The sequence below is a fragment of the Macaca mulatta genome, chromosome 7 (assembly GCF_049350105.2).
Source record: "Macaca mulatta isolate MMU2019108-1 chromosome 7, T2T-MMU8v2.0, whole genome shotgun sequence".
Taxonomy (NCBI): Eukaryota; Metazoa; Chordata; class Mammalia; order Primates; family Cercopithecidae; genus Macaca; species Macaca mulatta.
In genome coordinates this window covers 136,126,542-136,145,997 of record NC_133412.1, presented here as the reverse complement: position 1 = coordinate 136,145,997, position 19,456 = coordinate 136,126,542, and positions in this window count along the sequence as shown.

Sequence of the window (19,456 nt, the reverse complement as noted above, 5' to 3'; positions counted from 1 at the left end):
CCACCTCTGGGGACAGGGCACAGTAAACAATAACAAACACAGCAGAAGCCTCTGCAGACGCAAACGACTCTGTCTGACAGCTTTGAAGAGAGCAGTGGATCTCCCAACACGGAGGTTGAGATCTGAGAAGGGACAGACTCCCTGCTCAAGTGGGTCCCTGACCCCTGAGTAGCCTAACTGGGAGACATCCCCCACTAGGGGCAGTCTGACACCCCACACCTCACAGGGTGGAGTACACCCCTGAGAGGAAGCTTCCAAAGCAAGAATCAGACAGGTACACTCGCTGTTCAGAAATATTCTATCTTCTGCAGCCTCTGCTGCTGATACCCAGGCAAACAGGGTCTGGAGTGGACCTCAAGCAATCTCCAGCAGACCTACAGCTGAGGGTCCTGACTGTTAGAAGGAAAACTATCAAACAGGAAGGACACCTATACCAAAACCCCATCAGTACATCACCATCATCAAAGACCAGAGGCAGATAAAACCACAAAGATGGGGAAAAAGCAGGGCAGAAAAGTTGAAAATTCAAAAAATAAGAGTGCATCTCCCCTGGCAAAGGAGCGCAGCTCATCGCCAGCAACGGATCAAAGCTGGACGGAGAATGACTTTGACGAGATGAGAGAAGAAGGCTTCAGTCCATCAAATTTCTCAGAGCTAAAGGAGGAATTACGTACCCAGCGTAAAGAAACTAAAAATCTTGAAAAAAAAGTAGAAGAATTGATGGCTAGGGTAATTAATGCAGAGAAGGTCCTAAACGAAATGAAAGAGATGAAAACCATGACACGAGAAATATGTGACAAATGCACAAGCTTCAGTAACCGACTCGATCAACTGGAAGAAAGAGTATCAGCGATTGAGGATCAAATGAATGAAATGAAGCGAGAAGAGAAACCAAAAGAAAAAAGAAGAAAAAGAAATGAACAAAGCCTGCAAGAAGTATGGGATTATGTAAAAAGACCAAATCTACGTCTGATTGGGGTGCCTGAAAGTGAGGGGGAAAATGGAACCAAGTTGGAAAACACTCTTCAGGATATCATCCAGGAGAACTTCCCCAACCTAGTAGGGCAGGCCAACATTCAAATCCAGGAAATACAGAGAACGCCACAAAGATACTCCTCGAGAAGAGCAACTCCAAGACACGTAATTGCCAGATTCACCAAAGTTGAAATGAAGGAAAAAATCTTAAGGGCAGCCAGAGAGAAAGGTCGGGTTACCCACAAAGGGAAGCCCATCAGACTAACAGCAGATCTCTCGGCAGAAACTCTACAAGCCAGAAGAGAGTGGGGGCCAATATTCAACATTCTTAAAGAAAAGAATTTTAAACCCAGAATTTCATATCCAGCCAAACTAAGTTTCATAAGTGAAGGAGAAATAAAATCCTTTACAGATAAGCAAATGCTTAGAGATTTTGTCACCACTAGGCCTGCCTTACAAGAGACCCTGAAGGAAGCACTAAACATGGAAAGGAACAACTGGTACCAGCCATTGCAAAAACATGCCAAAATGTAAAGACCATCGAGGCTAGGAAGAAACTGCATCAACTAACGAGCAAAATAACCAGTTAATATAATGGCAGGATCAAGTTCACACATAACAATCTTAACGTTAAATGTAAATGGACTAAATGCTCCAATTAAAAGACACAGACTGGCAAACTGGATAAAGAGTCAAGACCCATCAGTCTGCTGTATTCAGGAGACCCATCTCACACGTAGAGACATACATAGGCTCAAAATAAAGGGATGGAGGAAGATTTACCAAGCAAATGGAGAACAAAAAAAAGCGGGGGTTGCAATACTAGTCTCTGATAAAACAGACTTTAAACCATCAAAGATCAAAAGAGACAAAGAAGGCCATTACATAATGGTAAAGGGATCAATTCAACAGGAAGAGCTAACTATCCTAAATATATATGCACCCAATACAGGAGCACCCAGATTCATCAAGCAAGTCCTTAGAGACTTACAAAGAGACTTAGACTCCCATACAATAATAATGGGAGACTTCAACACCCCACTGTCAACATTAGACAGATCAACGAGACAGAAAGTTAACAAGGATATCCAGGAATTGAACTCATCTCTGCAGCAAGCAGACCTAATAGACATCTATAGAACTCTCCACCCCAAATCAACAAAATATACATTCTTCTCAGCACCACATCGTACTTACTCCAAAATTGACCACGTAATTGGAAGTAAAGCACTCCTCAGCAAATGTACAAGAACAGAAATTATAACAAACTGTCTCTCAGACCACAGTGCAATCAAACTAGAACTCAGGACTAAGAAACTCAATCAAAACCGCTCAACTACATGGAAACTGAACAACCTGCTCCTCAATGACTACTGGGTACATAACGAAATGAAGGCAGAAATAAAGATGTTCTTTGAAACCAATGAGAACAAAGATACAACATACTAGAATCTCTGGGACACATTTAAAGCAGTGTGTAGAGGGAAATTTATAGCACTAAATGCCCACAAGAGAAAGCAGGAAAGATCTAAAATTGACACTCTAACATCGCAATTAAAAGAACTAGAGAAGCAAGAGCAAACACATTCGAAAGCTAGCAGAAGGCAAGAAATAACCAAGATCAGAGCAGAACTGAAGGAGATAGAGACACAAAAAACCCTCCAAAAAATCAATGAATCCAGGAGTTGGTTTTTTGAAAAGATCAACAAAATTGACAGACCACTAGCAAGACTAATAAAGAAGAAAAGAGAGAAGAATCAAATCGACGCAATTAAAAATGATAAAGGGGATATCACCACCGACCCCACAGAAATACAAACTACCATCAGAGAATACTATAAACACCTCTACGCAAATAAACTGGAAAATCTAGAAGAAATGGATAATTTCCTGGACACTTACACTCTTCCAAGACTAAACCAGGAAGAAGTTGAATCCCTGAATAGACCAATACCAGGCTCTGAAATTGAGGCAATAATTAATAGCCTACCAACCAAAAAAAGTCCAGGACCAGATGGATTCATAGCTGAATTCTACCAGAGGTACAAGGAGGAGTTGGTACCATTCCTTCTGAAACTATTCCAATCAATAGAAAAAGAGGGAATCCTCCCTAACTCATTTTATGAGGCCAACATCATCCTGATACCAAAGCCTGGCAGAGACACAACAAAAAAAGATAATTTTAGACCAATATCCCTGATGAACATCGATGCAAAAATCCTCAATAAAATACTGGCAAACCGGATTCAGCAACACATCCAAAAGCTTATCCACCATGATCAAGTGGGCTTCATCCCTGGGATGCAAGGCTGGTTCAACATTCGCAAATCAATAAACATAATCCAGCATATAAACAGAACCAAAGACAAGAACCACATGATTATCTCAATAGATGCAGAAAAGGCTTTTGACAAAATTCAACATCCCTTCATGCTAAAAACACTCAATAAATTCGGTATTGATGGAACGTACCTCAAAATAATAAGAGCTATTTATGACAAACCCACAGCCAATATCATACTGAATGGGCAAAAACTGGAAACATTCCCTTTGAAAACTGGCACAAGACAGAGATGCCCTCTCTCACCACTCCTATTCAACATAGTGTTGGAAGTTCTGGCTAGGGCAATCAGGCAAGAGAAAGAAATCAAGGGTATTCAGTTAGGAAAAGAAGAAGTCAAATTGTCCCTGTTTGCAGATGACATGATTGTATATTTAGAAAACCCCATTGTCTCAGCCCAAAATCTCCTTAAGCTGATAAGCAACTTCAGCAAAGTCTCAGGATACAAAATTAATGTGCAAAAATCACAAGCATTCTTATACACCAGTAACAGACAAACAGAGAGCCAAATCAGGAATGAACTTCCATTCACAATTGCTTCAAAGAGAATAAAATACCTAGGAATCCAACTGACAAGGGATGTAAAGGACCTCTTCAAGGAGAACTACAAACCACTGCTCAGTGAAATAAAAGAGGACACAAACAAATGGAAGAACATACCATGCTCATGGATAGGAAGAATCAATATCGTGAAAATGGCCATACTGCCCAAGGTAATTTATAGATTCAATGCCATTCCCATCAAGCTACCAATGAGTTTCTTCACAGAATTGGAAAAAACTGCTTTAAAGTTCATATGGAACCAAAAAAGAGCCCGCATCTCCAAGACAATCCTAAGTCAAAAGAACAAAGCTGGAGGCATCACGCTACCTGACTTCAAACTATACTACAAGGCTACAGTAACCAAAACAGCATGGTACTGGTACCAAAACAGCATGGTACTGGTACCAAAACAGAGATATAGACCAATGGAACAGAACAGAGTCCTCAGAAATAATACCACACATCTACAGCCATCTGATATTTGACAAACCTGAGAGAAACAAGAAATGGGGAAAGGATTCCCTATTTAATAAATGGTGCTGGGAAAATTGGCTAGCCATAAGTAGAAAGCTGAAAGTGGATCCTTTCCTTACTCCTTATACGAAAATTCATTCAAGATGGATTAGAGACTTAAATGTTAAACCTAATACCATAAAAATCCTAGAGGAAAACCTAGGTAGTACCATTCAGGACATAGGCATGGGCAAGGACTTCATGTCTAAAACACCAAAAGCAACAGCAGCAAAAGCCAAAATTGACAAATGGGATCTAATTAAACTAAAGAGCTTCTGCACAGCAAAAGAAACTACCATCAGAGTGAACAGGCAACCTACAGAATGGGAGAAAATTTTTGCAATCTACACATCTGACAAAGGGCTAATATCCAGAACCTACAAAGAACTCAAACAAATTTACAAGAAAAAAACTAACAACCTTATCAAAAAGTGGGCAAAGGATATGAACAGACATTTCTCAAAAGAAGACATTCATACAGCCAACAGACACATGAAAAAATGCTCATCATCACTGGCCATCAGAGAAATGCAAATCAAAACCACAATGATATACCATCTCACACCAGTTAGAATGGCAATCATTAAAAAGTCAGGAAACAACAGGTGCTGGAGAGGATGTGGAGAAATAGGAACACTTTTACACTGTTGGTGGGATTGTAAACTAGTTCAACCATTATGGAAAACAGTATGGCGATTCCTCAAGGATCTAGAACTAGATGTACCATATGACCCAGCCATCCCATTACTGGGTATATACCCAAAGGATTATAAATTATGCTGCTATAAAGACACATGCACACGTATATTTATTGCAGCACTATTCACAATAGCAAAGACTTGGAATCAACCCAAATGTCCATCAGTGACAGATTGGATTAAGAAAATGTGGCACATATACACCATGGAATACTATGCAGCCATCAAAAAGGATGAGTTTGTGTCCTTTGTAGGGACATGGATGCAGCTGGAAACCATCATTCTTAGCAAACTATCACAAGAACAGAAAACCAAACACCGCATGTTCTCACTCATAGGTGGGAACTGAACAATGAGATCACTTGGACTCAGGAAGGGGAACATCACACACTGGGGCCTATCATGGGGAGGGGGGAGGGGGGAGGGATTGCATTGAGAGTTATACCTGATGTAAATGACGAGTTGATGGGTGCAGCACACGAACATGGCAGAAGTATACATATGTAACAAACCTGCACGTTATGCACATGTACCCTACAACTTAAAGTATAATAATAATAAATAAATTAAAAAAAAACAAAAAACAAAAAACAAAAAACAAAACTACATTGTCTTAATTTTAAAATATGCACAAGTGACATTTATTAGTCACGTAACTTACCTCACTATGTCTGAAAATTTATAATCTCACCAAGATAACACTGTTAAATATTGGTGGCTGAAATTACCATTCTATCTTTCAACAGTGGAGGCAGCAAGCAGAGTGAATAATAATTTTATTTTCTGTAAATTCACTATTGTGTACATTAGGAAAGTACATCACTGGGCTTAGCATACTAAAGAGAAGAGATTCACTATGTAAGTGATGGCAAACCACAGGAAGCACTGTGCTAGCTCTTTGTACCCTGCAACTGTTATATATATATTTAAAGCTGTGCCTGCATGGGTGGATTAACACCTGCCATTAAATTAAATGAATCATTATTTTGCCACCTAATACATCAGAGGTAGACACTTTTATGGTTGGCAGAAACCCTTGCATTTGAAAATTTCCAGTAATTGCTGAATATTCCTGAAAACTTTCAGCTTCAACAATATTTTCCAAAACCATGCAATTTGCTTTCCAAGTTTTAAAGAAGGTATACATAGTATGATCATTTGCTCTCTTCTCCTTTGCAAACAGCAGTACGTTCTCTTCTTGGCAATATGCCACTGTAGCATAGATTGTAGAGCAGAAAGCATGGTGTCTTCTATAGCTCTGAAGTTTCTAATGAGAACATGGTTATTTGTTTGGTTCCTATCTCATTGTCATGATTCCTCTTAAACAACTACAGCAAAAGTGGTAATACAGCTTAAAAATGTCTCCAGTTTAGGCCCATACCTACTTAGAAGGAGGCAAAATGTATATTAATATCAGTATTTCCTCTCCCACTCTGTTATGTAGTGGGCCTCTCCAATTTAATTTTCTGTTTTTCTCCTTCCTTGCTCACACCCTTATCCATGATTCTTCAGTCAAAGCAAATTCTTGGTGTCCAGCACCTTCCAGGCTAGTTACTCCTCCCTCCCTCCCTTCCTTCCGTCTTTTTTTTTTTTTTCCCCTGAGACAGAGTCTCGCCCTGTAATCCAGGCTGGAGTGCAGTGGCGTGAACTCTGCTCACTGCAAGCTCCACCTCTTGAGTTCACGCCATTCTCCTGCCTCAGCCTCGAGAGTAGCTGGGACTACAGGCGCCCGCCACAACGCCCGGCTAATTTTTTGTATTTTTTAGTAGAGACGGGGTTTCACCGTGTTAGCCAGAATGGTCTCAATCTCCTGACCTCGTGATCTGTCCGCCTCACCCTCCCAAAGTGCTGGGATTACAGGCGTGAGCCACCGCGTCCAGCCCTATCTTTCTTGTCTTTCTATCCTTTCTCTTCTCCCCTCCCCTCCCCTCCCCTCCCCTCCCCTCCCCTCTCCTAACTCTCGCTTTCTGTCTCTTCTCCCTCCTTCTCCACTCTCTTTTTCTCTCCTTCCTTTTTGACTTCCTTCCTCCCTCTCACCTCCCTTTCTCCTTCCCCTTCTCTTTTTTCTCACTCTCTCTTTCTCCTCAGTGCGTGGCTTCTTCTTTGATATTTCTTTCATCTCTCCTTAATCATTTTTTGATTCTCAGTATCATCCTGCTTTATGAAGCCTTTCTTTTACTCCCAGGCTCTATCTTCTATGTTTCCATCCAACTTGGTTCATTGCTCTATAAAAACACTTTTTGTGTATTGTGGTGATTCAACTGCACACACACACACACATATAAACACATATATATACACATACATAATATATATAATATGTATATTATATACATATACATATATACACACATATATAATATATACATACACACACACATATATATATTTATTTATTCTCCCCAAGCCTATAAACTCTTTGTGGGGAGAACTTTTCAATAATTCTCTTTTGCATTTCCATCAGTTATCACAGTGGCATGCCAAAATTATTGAATGAATTAATGAATAACTAAAAAGCACAGCTCTAGTACTTAGACCTGGGCTGAAATCTCAACTCTACAATTTACTTTCTGTGTAACCTTACACAAACTACATAGCCTTTCGGAAGCTCCCTTTTTTTAAAATCACTTACAAAGTGAAGACTTTGTAATCTTCCCCACAGAGTTATTATGCAGCTTGATGAGATTACACATATAAAGTCCTTAACGCAGAACTTATTTTTCTTCTAGATAAAAGTAGTTCCATTCCCAAGATTTGCAAAATATGTGCTCAATTTTATAAAAATAATCAAATACAGCAAATTAGATGATGGGATGGAAAAGGATCGCAAAGTTATCCTGGGATTGGATGTTTTCTACTGGGAATTTATAAAGTGAATCATCCACATGTTGATTGAAAATTGACCATTCACGAGAAGAGATGGGAATCCAAACTTTTGGATAGATTTTCCCTAATTTTATCTTCCGTAGGGAATGGGTAGGAATTTTTCCCTTTGTTGTTATGCGATACATTACAACCTTGCTCATAGTGTATGCATATAGAATGTATCTATAGCAATGTTTCCTTATCCACGTGCTGTGGTTGGATGCCTGGTTTATCACTTTTTTCATTCAATTTTTTACTGCAACTAGTTATAATTTTTTTGGTTGCAAGTGACAGAAAACATAATTCCAATAGTTTAAGCAATCAAGAGAACAATAGGTCACCCTAACAATAATCATATCTAGATGCCAAGGATGTGAAGCCACATCTATTGATCCATTAGGTTCATCTTTTTAGACAATGACATGGCTGCTTTAATTCTAGACTTCATAATCCATCAACTACAAGAGAGAAAGCTTCTCTTTCCCAAGAATGTTCAATAAAATCTTTGCACATTTCTTTAGTTCGAAGTGATGTGCTCATCTTTAAATCAAACATGGTCGACGAAGTGGATAGGAAATGCTGATTGACTTTGGTCCAAATAGACACCCTCTCCTGGTGTAGTGAGGTTAAAGCAATCTATGCCATTTGGCTGAAATTGGGAGATGGATGTTGCCAAAAGAACTTTGGGTACAGTTGAGAAAGGACAAGAGCTAATAGGGAAACACATTTCAAAGAAGGAGCAAATAATCATCCACTATCCATCTGTTGACTGTCTACTCTATACCTGGCACTGTGATGATAAACATTGCTTTTTTTGGGGGGCAGGGGGCAGGGACAGAGTCTCACTCTGTCACCCAGACTGGAGTGCAGTGGTGTCATCTCGGCTCACTGCAACCTCCGCCCCACCGGGTTCAAGCAATTCTCTGCCTCAGCCGTCCGAGTAACTGGGATTACAGGCACCCCTGCCACCACGCCTGGCTAATTTTTGTATTTTTAGTAGAGACAGGGTTTCACCATCTGGGCCAGGCTGGTCTTGAACTCCTGACCTCATGCTCCACCCACCTCAGCCTCCCAAAGTGCTGAGATTACAGGTGTGAGCCACCGCACCTGGCCGCTATTTTTTTTTTTGGAAGCTCTGCTATTTTGTGTGTGTGTGTGTGTGTGTGTGTGTGTGTGTGTGTGAGCTCTGCTAGCTGTCTTCCAGTTTTTCAGGTAGAATCTTAGACAAAAGAGAACGCAGAGGGTGTGTGAGGAGGTTTTATTGTTTTTTCATGTCTGCTAAGGAGGATATGTTGCTAGCATTATCCTGAATATTGCTGAGAAGAATTGACCTTGCTTTCAATTTAAAATAGTCTTTTTTTTTTCATTTAATTTTTGTGACACTGGGCAGCTACTTTGTGTTGGATTTTTGGTAAGTTAAGTCTGTTTCCTCATATATAGAATATAGTTTAAAACAGAATGGATTTTGAGCATTCCTGAACAAAGAGAGTGGATTTTACAAACATGAGATATAGAAAAACATTCTTTAAATCCTGTGGGTGGCTTCAGCATTTTAACCCTGATTTTACTCAAGCCTAATTAACCTTTTTACATTTTATTTTGTTATTTTTAGAGACAGGGTCTTGCTCTTTCAACCGGGCTGGAGTGCAGTGGTACCATCATAACTCACAACCTCCTGATTCGCCTTATTACACATAAGACAAAGTTATTTGAGGAGTTACTAATAGATTGTAAAGCTCTATTATGTTAATAAATATAAAATGATTCCCTAGAAATTTCATTCTAAGTGCTCCTTTTCTAAATTGCCTAGTTACCTGAATGAAAAAAATTCTTCATTTCTTCACTGCACTTTGCTCATTTTTTTCCTATCTTGAATATAAATCATAAAAGTGAAAGTCTCATATAGCACCTAATCATTTTACAAGATGACAGTAATTGTCTTTATTTATATGCTTTTTCTTAATTAATTTGTAAGTTACTTTTGAATATCTCTGATTTTACAAAGAAAATTTGAGAGGCATTAGTAGTAAATCACAAAATAAATAGGAATCTTATCACTGAAAATCTAAGTATGTGGGTATTTGTTATAATTTGAATTGTGTCCTCCATGAAATTTGTATGTTGAAACAGGGCCTTTAAGGAGGTAATTAACTTAAAATGACATTCTCAATGTGTACCCTGTATTAGTTCGTTTTCATGCCACTGATAAAGATATACCCAAGACTGGGCAATTTACAAAAGAAAGAGGTTTAACTGGACTTACAGTTCCATGCGGTTGGGGAAGCCTCACAATCATGGTGGAAGGCAAGGAGGAGCAAATCACATTTTACATGGATGGCAGCAGGCGAAGAAAGAGCTTGTGTAGGGAGACTCCCGTTTTTCAAAACCATCAGATTTCATGAGACTTATTCACTATCATGAGAACAGCATGAGAAAGATCTGCCCCACGATTCAATTACCTCCCACCAGGTCCCTCCCACAATAAGTGGGAATTCAAGATGAGATTTGGGTAGGGACACAGCCAAACCATATCAGGCCCTAATCCTGTCTGACTGATGCCCTTCTAAAAAGAGATTAGGACATAGACATGTATAGAGTAAAGCCCATGTGAAGCCATGAGAGAAAGTGGCCATCTGCAAGACAGGGACAGAGGGCTCGGAAGAAACAAACCCTGCTGAGACCTTGATCATGGACTTCCAGCTTCCCGCTATGAGGAAATACATTTTTGTTGTTTAAGCCACCCAGTCTGTGGTATTTTGCTATGGCAGCTCAGCAAATGAATACAATCTTCTATAACTGTGTTTAAACCCAGGTTATATCCTTGAGAATTTATAGAGGCCTAGGACTAAGATTGGATTTATCTATGCTTCCTCATCATCTAAGCAGAGCCTGGCCCAGAGTAGGTGTACGGGAAATGTTTGTTGAATTTAACTGAGTAAACACAAACTGTGTTTTGATCACGGCAGTGGCAAAGCAGCTGGCTGCCAGCCTGGCTCTTTCCGGCTACCACCTAAAGTTTGCAGACTGTTGTTTGTCTGGTTCTTCCTATGTGAAAATGGCCTTTTTTTTTTTTTTTTTTGGTTCATTCTGATTATCAAAGCAGAGGTAAAAGCATACATGAATAGAAATGTGTGCTCATTGTAAAAATTATCTGGTAACGCATTAAAGTGTGAAAAAGAAAAGAAAACTCACCCAGAAGTTCCCCACCCAAAGCAACAACGATTCAAATTTTGGTGTATACATTTTGCTCAGGGAAAAATACGCCTAAGGGAAGCATATTTGGGGACCATATCAATATGGTTATCAATTTCTCTCTAACAAAAAAATGGCATGATTTATATAGCATGTGTTGTTGTTATAATATGATTCCCCCCCCCCGCATAATATATTGTGGATATCTTTTCATAATAGAAAATAAAATAAATGTAGATTTATAGTAGCAATTCCAAGGTGGCTGAACTAGATTTCATTTCAGGAATGTACAATATTTAGCCTATGAGTAGAGGCTGTTTAGCCTCTACTAATGGATAGTTGGGTTTCTCTTCATGTTTTCCTAATATAAATAGTGCTGTGAGCATTTGGGCTGTTTGTTGTGGCTTGTGTCTCATTATTATCTCTTTCTACTTCTAATCTCTTTACTGAAGACAAGACAGCTATTAAATAGCACATGTTAACATATGTGGGCAACTGTAGAAAAGGTAATGCGGACATGGAGGTAATGCAGATGCCTAATGAGGAAATCCTTGCAGACTTCTGTTGTTTGGGACATCTCCTTCTGCTCCCAGGATCCCAAACCTTTCCTGTGAGCTCCAGACACCACCATCAAATTGCCTCCTTGATGCCTCTACTTGGTATATCAAATTCAAAATGTCCAAAATGCAACTCTCTTTTGAAACACATCTTTCGCCAACTGGTCTTCCCCATCTCAGTCGACAGCACCACTATTCGTCCAGTTGCTGAAGGCAAGAATGGAAGAGCTATCCCTGCCTCCTCCCATGTCCTCACTTTCTACACCCATTCCATCGGTGAGTCTGCTGATTTTATCTTCAAAATGTATCTCTGACCTGCCATCTTCTACCTGTTTCCACTGTCTGTTTTGTTCCTTGCCTATAGGATGGTAACAGCCTTCTCACTTTCTCCTACTCTCTCCTCTGGACTTCCCCCACACAGCTGCAGAGGTGATCATGTCATACAAAGAGAGACTGATACTGTTATAACAAAATTTCTTTCATTTGTATCTTGTTATGTGAACAAGGTTTCTTGGCACTTGAAGCTACAAAAATGAAAAGTTAATGCATTGCTAATAATAAAAGTTACTCTTTATGTTTAATAATAATACTCATTTGTAATGTAATTGTTTGGATCAATTGCTTACTAATAAAGAAGGTAATGAGGCCCCCCCATTAATGATCATGCCTACAGCCTACCTTAAAATGTTGAGACATTTTAAGTGGTTCCCCTTTTACTTTGATATCTAGGGAAAGTTTTAATTCCTTGCTTTGGTCTACAAACCCTGAATGCTATGACATTTATTTACCTCCCAGCATCTCTTTGCATCTCTTTCTGTCTTACTCCCTCTGCTCCAGTGCCCCTTTCCTACAGTTTCTTGAACATCCCGAACTTTTTTCCACCTAAGGTCAGTTACACAGTCATGCGCCTTCCTCTTCCTTCTATTTCTTTTGGGCTTAACTTCTTTCCTTCCCCTAGTTTGCAATGTAAATGTGCCCATACAGAGAGATTTTCACTGAACATTTGAAGTACAGTTGACCCTTGAACAGCATGGGGGTTAGTGGTGCTGACACCTGCACAGTCGAAAATCTCTGTATAACTTTTGAACCCCCAATAACTTAATTACCAACAGTCTACTGTTGACTGGAAGCCATACAGATAAAATAAGCAGTTGATTAACATGTATTTTGCATGTTGTATGCATTACATACTGTATTCTTACACTAAAGAAAATGTGACAAAGAAAAATCATAAGGTAAGAAAAAAATACATTGACAGTACTGTACTGTATTTATCAATGCCCTAAGTTTAAGCCATCTGTTTACAAGAGGAATGGCTATCTGAAATGGTGGGTTATCGCAGCTGCAGACCTCAATCTACAGTACATATCAAGCGATTCGACTTTTTCTTGTAATATCATGACTTTTCTCTGCTTATTGAGAGCACTTCCAGCATCACTAGTGGTACTTTGTGTTGGTTTTCTTGTTATCAAGATTTACAGTATTGAATCAAACATGATGAAAGATATGTGAGAACTGTGAGATCACTTTTCACTGAGATCTGCAATTTACTGAAGAGAGGAACTGCTTACGTGGAGATGATTAGCGTCACATGGCATTTTAAATAGCAACAGGAGGTGGCTAAGAAATGATTATAGTCATTGGTATGTACTACAGTTAATTTTATGCAGTTATGATTTAATATTGCATCTTTACATTTGTTTACATGTCTCTTGACTGTGAATGGCACCAGGTAAGGCCTATAAGTGTTTGTGTGTGTAAATTTTGATAAATTTTAACTTCTTATGGTAGATTTATGTAATTTTATGGTGGCAAATGATAAAATAGGCTAGCATCTCCATACATTTTATGCATTTATGACATACATAACTTTTCTTATTTTTGATATTTCTAGGCTATGTGGTTCATTTGAAAGAATTTTTTCAAACGTGAATCTTCAAAACATTTTCCAATACATCTATTGAAAAAAATCTGTGTACAAGTGGACCCCTGCAGTTCAAATCCGTGGTGTTCAAGGATCACCTGTATGTACCCATCTCTGCACTTACTTTTTTCTTTTATTTCTGTCTCTTGTTTTTTCCTTTCTTAGAACTTTTTTGACTTGCAAATATTTTACTCATTTGTTGGTTTCTTGTTCATTATCTATCTCCTCTACTATAAGGTAGGCTCCATGAGGGCAGGGCTGTGTCTGTCTTATTCATCAATGCATCCCTGGACTGCAGCACAGAACCAGGCACAGGGTAGGCTCTCAACACACAATCTGATGAGTTTGTTGTTTCTGTGGTTTTCTTGCACAGCCATGCTTGGATCCCAGTGCTGAAGACCTTTAAACTTGCAGGCTTAACCCACTCAGAGGATGAGGCGTCTTAGTACCTAAGTAAGTATGTCCCTGCCAGATGTGGTCTTGCCTTAAGCCTAAGGTCCAGTTACTCTGGGATGAGTTGCTAAGGAGCTTGCAACGTATTGAACTGTAACTTTCATCCCAAGACCCTGCCCCTTTCTCTTGCATTTCCCCCTTCTGTGAGCCTCTGTTCCATAAGATGGGGCCTCTGCCCCTAGTTTAGATTTGAACTCCAGTTGGAGGCTAGGACTTGTAGTTTTGTGACTACAGCCATGCCAGCCCCTCTTTCTGAAGCCTGATTTGTTCCTCATTTCATCCCTAGCCATTGGCTGAGATGTTGCCTTTAATCAGACAGATTGTCCTCCTCTACTTACCCTTCCACCCTTCCCTACCTGTTCTACCCACCTGACTGAAAATATTGCCACCTTCTAAGCTTTTGGCCATGCTCCAACTCTAGGTGTGAGTGACAGCCGACATTGTAGTCAAGTTCACCACTATCTCTTTGGATGTTGGGATTTGGATGCCAGTTTCACTGGGCTGGCCTATAGGAAGAGGACTTTGGAGCTAAACAGGCCTGAATTTGAATTCTGGTTCTGCCACTTACTAGCTGTGTGACCTTGGGCAAGTTATGGACTTCCTTGAGTCTTAGTTTTCTCATCTGTAATGTGGTGGCAAATAATACCTATCTTGAAAAGTGAGTCTTGGTGATTGCCTTTGACTTGTACCTAAAGCAGAGCCTAGCACAGAGCTGTCACTCAAGCCTCCCACCTGCCAGCTCCAGCCCTCTATTCTTAGTTTCTTTCCCCCATCCCATCCACCAGTGGTGCAGGTTCTGGCCTGTGTCCGTAGAGTCCTCTGGACTATTTTAGACTGTTCTTTCTCTCTTGATGTGAGCTGAGCTGACTCCTTTCACTTCTTAAGTTTTTGTTTTCTTTTTGGCCTGTACATATCCTTTAAACCAAAACTCCTTTTTAACTGCTTTTGGTTTACACATCTGAGCCACTTTGATCTATTTCTTTCTGGCATAAGAGCTATTTGTTCACTTTTGGAAGTAAGTGAGATGCATGCCATTTTGTTTTTTTTTTCTCCGAAGAACCCTATAGTCATATGCAGAGAAGATGCTGACCTGATTTCTCCAAAGATGGTATAGAGGGTGAACAGCATTCATTACATTCACATGCAGAGGGTGTTCTTACAATAGAGGACTTTTTGGACCAATTTTAAAGCTGTATGTAACAGTGCTTTATACTACAAATAGAATGCAACAGAATGGCTGTTTGTGAGAAGAATCTTATTTGCAACGACTGTTTAAATGCCCCAATTATTTGTTTTCAAGGTTACAATTAGAACTACATGACGACACAACTTTTCTGGAAGGCATAAAACTGCTGTTGGAGCCCAGCCCCCTCCAACACTTTGGCATGCATAATTTGAAGAATGCCTGCGATCCCATATGTTTCTTCATTCCTCCTAGACAGCATTGACATTTGGGGATTTATTCTTAGAGTTTGCTTCTTTGAACATGTTTGGTTCAATTAGTCTACTGAAGCTGAGGTAGCATAAGCTGTTTTTTTAAGAAGTGGTAGCATATTCAGGACAGGATGTTTGCGACACAACAGATGGGCTTGTGATCAGGCTAGATTGCCACTTATCAAATTTAGAGTAAACTGAAGCGGATCCACAGCACCTAGCCCAGTTCCTTGAACAGATTAGGGACTTAGGAAGTGCTAGTTAAGAGAAAGAAGGAATGCATAAACAGCTAATGGTCAGAACCCTATAGAGGCCTTGGAGAAAGGAGAACATTTAAATGAGTTGGGGATTTTTAAATCTTAAAATGTCAGATATACTGCTAAATAAGTACATTGTTGCTAATTTTCTTTCTAGAGATTAAAAGGTTACAGATCCATCCTGGCCAACATGGTGAAACCCGGTCTCTACTAAAAATACAAAAAACAAATTAGCCGGGCGTGGCGGTGCATGCCTGTAGTCCCAGATACTCAGGAGGCTGAGGCAGGATAATTGCTTGAACCCAGGAGGCGGAGGTTGCAGTGAGCAGAGATCGTACCACTGCACTCCAGCCTGGGCAACAGAGTGAGACTCTGTCTCAAAAAAAAAAAAAAAAAAAAAAGAAGGTGAGAGATCATAGTGGCTACCACTTATTGAGGACCTACTATAATGAGTGTCTATTGTTTTTGTTTGTTCTGCAACACTATTCCGTTTGGAGAACTGTGCCTGTCTCCATAGCCAGTGAGACTATCAAATGCTGCATTGCTCAGCAGCCCAGATAGAGCACATGCCGGGCTTGGTCAGTTACAGTAAGACAGCCCCTCCGCACCCGTTCTTGGTGCAGGTACTAGCATGTAGACGTGTGATCCTGGCAGGGCAAATCCAGGGCTTCCTCTGGACTGGTATTTGGATGTTAGGGAGAGAGAAGTTTCTTTTTGCACTGGGATTGCTAAACTTTGAAGTGGCAAATTGCACAGTGATATGAGGGTAAAGGTTTAACAGGTGGCTCTCAAGAGAAAAACATGCATATATGTCTATATGTGTACACATATAGATCCATACACACACATATATATATTTGAATTTATTATAAATTCTACTGATAAAGTACATGTAGCACATAATTTTCAAATACTATTAAAATAGTCATCTCTCTTTTTGCAAATTCCGTGTGGCCTACTCATTCTCACAGGATGCTTTCACCGGTTTTTGCCTAACTCTTGCGTCTGTAGCCAATCTATGGTTACAATTGATGATAAGAGAGTTCCAACAGGAACATTGGTTGGTATTTTCCTTTATCTTAATGATGAAAATGAAACAATGAAGATATATCCTAAAAGTTTATACATTTGTCAATGATGTATGTGTGACTTCTTTGTGAAATTTGATAGTTAAAAAATCTTTTTTAAAATGACAGCTAACATTGTATGTTTTTGTTGTGTACAACATGTTTTGAAGTACACATACATTGTGGGATGATTAAATCTGGCTAATTAACAAGTGCATTACCTCACATAGTTGTCATTTCTGTGGTAAGAGCACTTAACATCAATTTGCTTTACATTTTTCAACAATACAATATATCACCATTAACTATAGTCACATTGCTGTACAATGAGATCCCTTGAAGTTTATTTCTCTTATCTAATTGTAATTATGTATCATTTGATAGTTTTTGAATATTAGAAGAATATTTCCTGAAATTTTTATTTTTCACAATGTTGCTATGGTTTAAATATTTGTGTCTCCTCCAGATTTACATCTGAGGTTTGTGTTATTTTTCTTGGAGATCCACGGCTCTCCCTGCATTGTGGCAGGAGAAGGTCCTCCTTACTTTTGACTTCCTCTACAACTTGTCTTCCTTCCCTTAGCATGGGGGATTTTTTTTTTCTCATTTAGCGTGGATGTGGAGCATATGAGACAGCTTGTTCTTAGATATTTTCAAAATCTTTTGGGTGACGGTGTAGTGCAATGGTTAAATGGATGGCTAAGTGTTTGGGCTTTGAAGACAGAGTACCTGAGGACTAATCCTGACTCCATCACATACCACCTTTGTGACCTTGTGCCAGTTACTGAACTTCTCTGTTTCTCAGTTTCGTTTTTGATTCAATGAGGATAATGTAAATACCTACTGTGGTGCCTGGTCTATAGATGCATAATAAATATTTGTTGAATTAAATTCAATTTTGCTCAATGAAAATTAAATGAGATTGAGAACACTCATGTAAAGTATTTAGAACAATGACTAACACTGGGTGAGAATGTACAGACCCTTTATTGTAACACTTTTCTTATTGCATTTCTGTTCTAGTGCTTAGACTTTTGAAATTCAAAAGCTAGGAAGAGGTGAGCTGTGGTGAGGAATGATGACACCATGAAAGCAAGAGGGTGACAGTAAATATGGGGCTTGGGAAATAATTTAATATTTCAAAAATGTCAGCTTCTTCTCTTAAGTGGTTTTTCCAATACTGGATTTTTCTCTCCCCAAAGCATCTTCAATCACAAATTGATTTTTTCTTCTCAAATACCATGTCACATATTTACTCAAAATATGTCTTTCATTGCCTATAGAATAAAGCCCAAACCCCTTAAGTTGGCCTGATGAGTCCCTAACTGTGACTCCAATTCTATCTTCCATTTAAAGGTTCATATTGTCTACTGTTTGTCACATATCATGAGCTTTCTTATCATTATTATTTTCCTTTTTTTCTAGTTCTCTCACCTAGAAAGCCCCCCTCTTTCTTCCCACCAAGAACACCCATTAAGGGAACAAATAGAGGCTGAAATCCAGCCCACAAATATCTCATCAATCGGTGTGCTGTGACTTGGCCCCATGACTGGCCAGAAGGGACTTCTTTTCCTAAGCCTCATGAAGATGCCAAAAGCACTATGAGATTTCAACTGTATTTGCAATCTTTTCTTTTTATTATTATTATTATTGTCTTAACAACATTGAGATGCAAAGAGTGAGGTGCAATGTTGCAACAGAGGAAACACAGAGTGGTATTAGAAGAACTCACAGGAAGGAAGGGCTGTTTACCAGGGCATGGAGAGTCAGAGAAGGCCTCTTGGAGGTAATGACATCTCAAACAGGGTCTGAAGAAAGGTGGCTAGTGATGCAGGACATTGATGGAGGAAGAAAGAGATAGCATAGTAAGCACAAGGAATACAAAAGGACATAGGGAGGGAGGAAGTATGAAGGTGGAGGGTTGGAATGGGGAATGATGAGAGTTGATCCTGGATAGATAAGCAGGAGTCAGATAGTGAAGGATATAAAAAAGCCAGGTAAGGGCTTTGAACTTTCACCTGGGGTCAAAGAGACTTAGAAGTGTTTACACAGGGAAATGAGTTAACAGATTTATGCATTAGAAAGATCACTTTAGCTATAGTGCAGGGGGAAAAATGAATGTGGTGGAGCTGGGAGAAGAAAATAGAGAGGACTATGTATTGTCAGAAAACACAGGCAGCAGGGAGACCAGTTGGAAGGTTGATGTGGAAATCCAAGTAAAAAATGATGAGGCCCGACCTGGAGCAGAGCCAACAGACAGAGTGAGAGGTGGATAGTTTTAAAGAGATATCTGGGAAGTTGAATGAATAGGACTGGATGTGGAGTTGGGGTAGAGAAGTGTTGATGTTACTAACTTGGATAACTGGGCGGATAGAGGTAGCTCCTGAGATACAAAACATTGGAGGGGGAGAGAGTTTGGGCAGGCTGCAAGATGATTCATTTGTTTTGAATATGTTAGAGATTCCTGTGGAATTGCCAGTCAGTCCATGGGCATGGGTGTCTACAGTTGCAGGAAAAAGATCTGTGTTTTGGAATTCAGATATTTGTGGACTTCTATGTATTTGCATCTCTCTCACTGGGGTTAGGGGCAGCAATCTCTGTTTTCAAACGCATGAATATCTATGCAGCAAAACATGG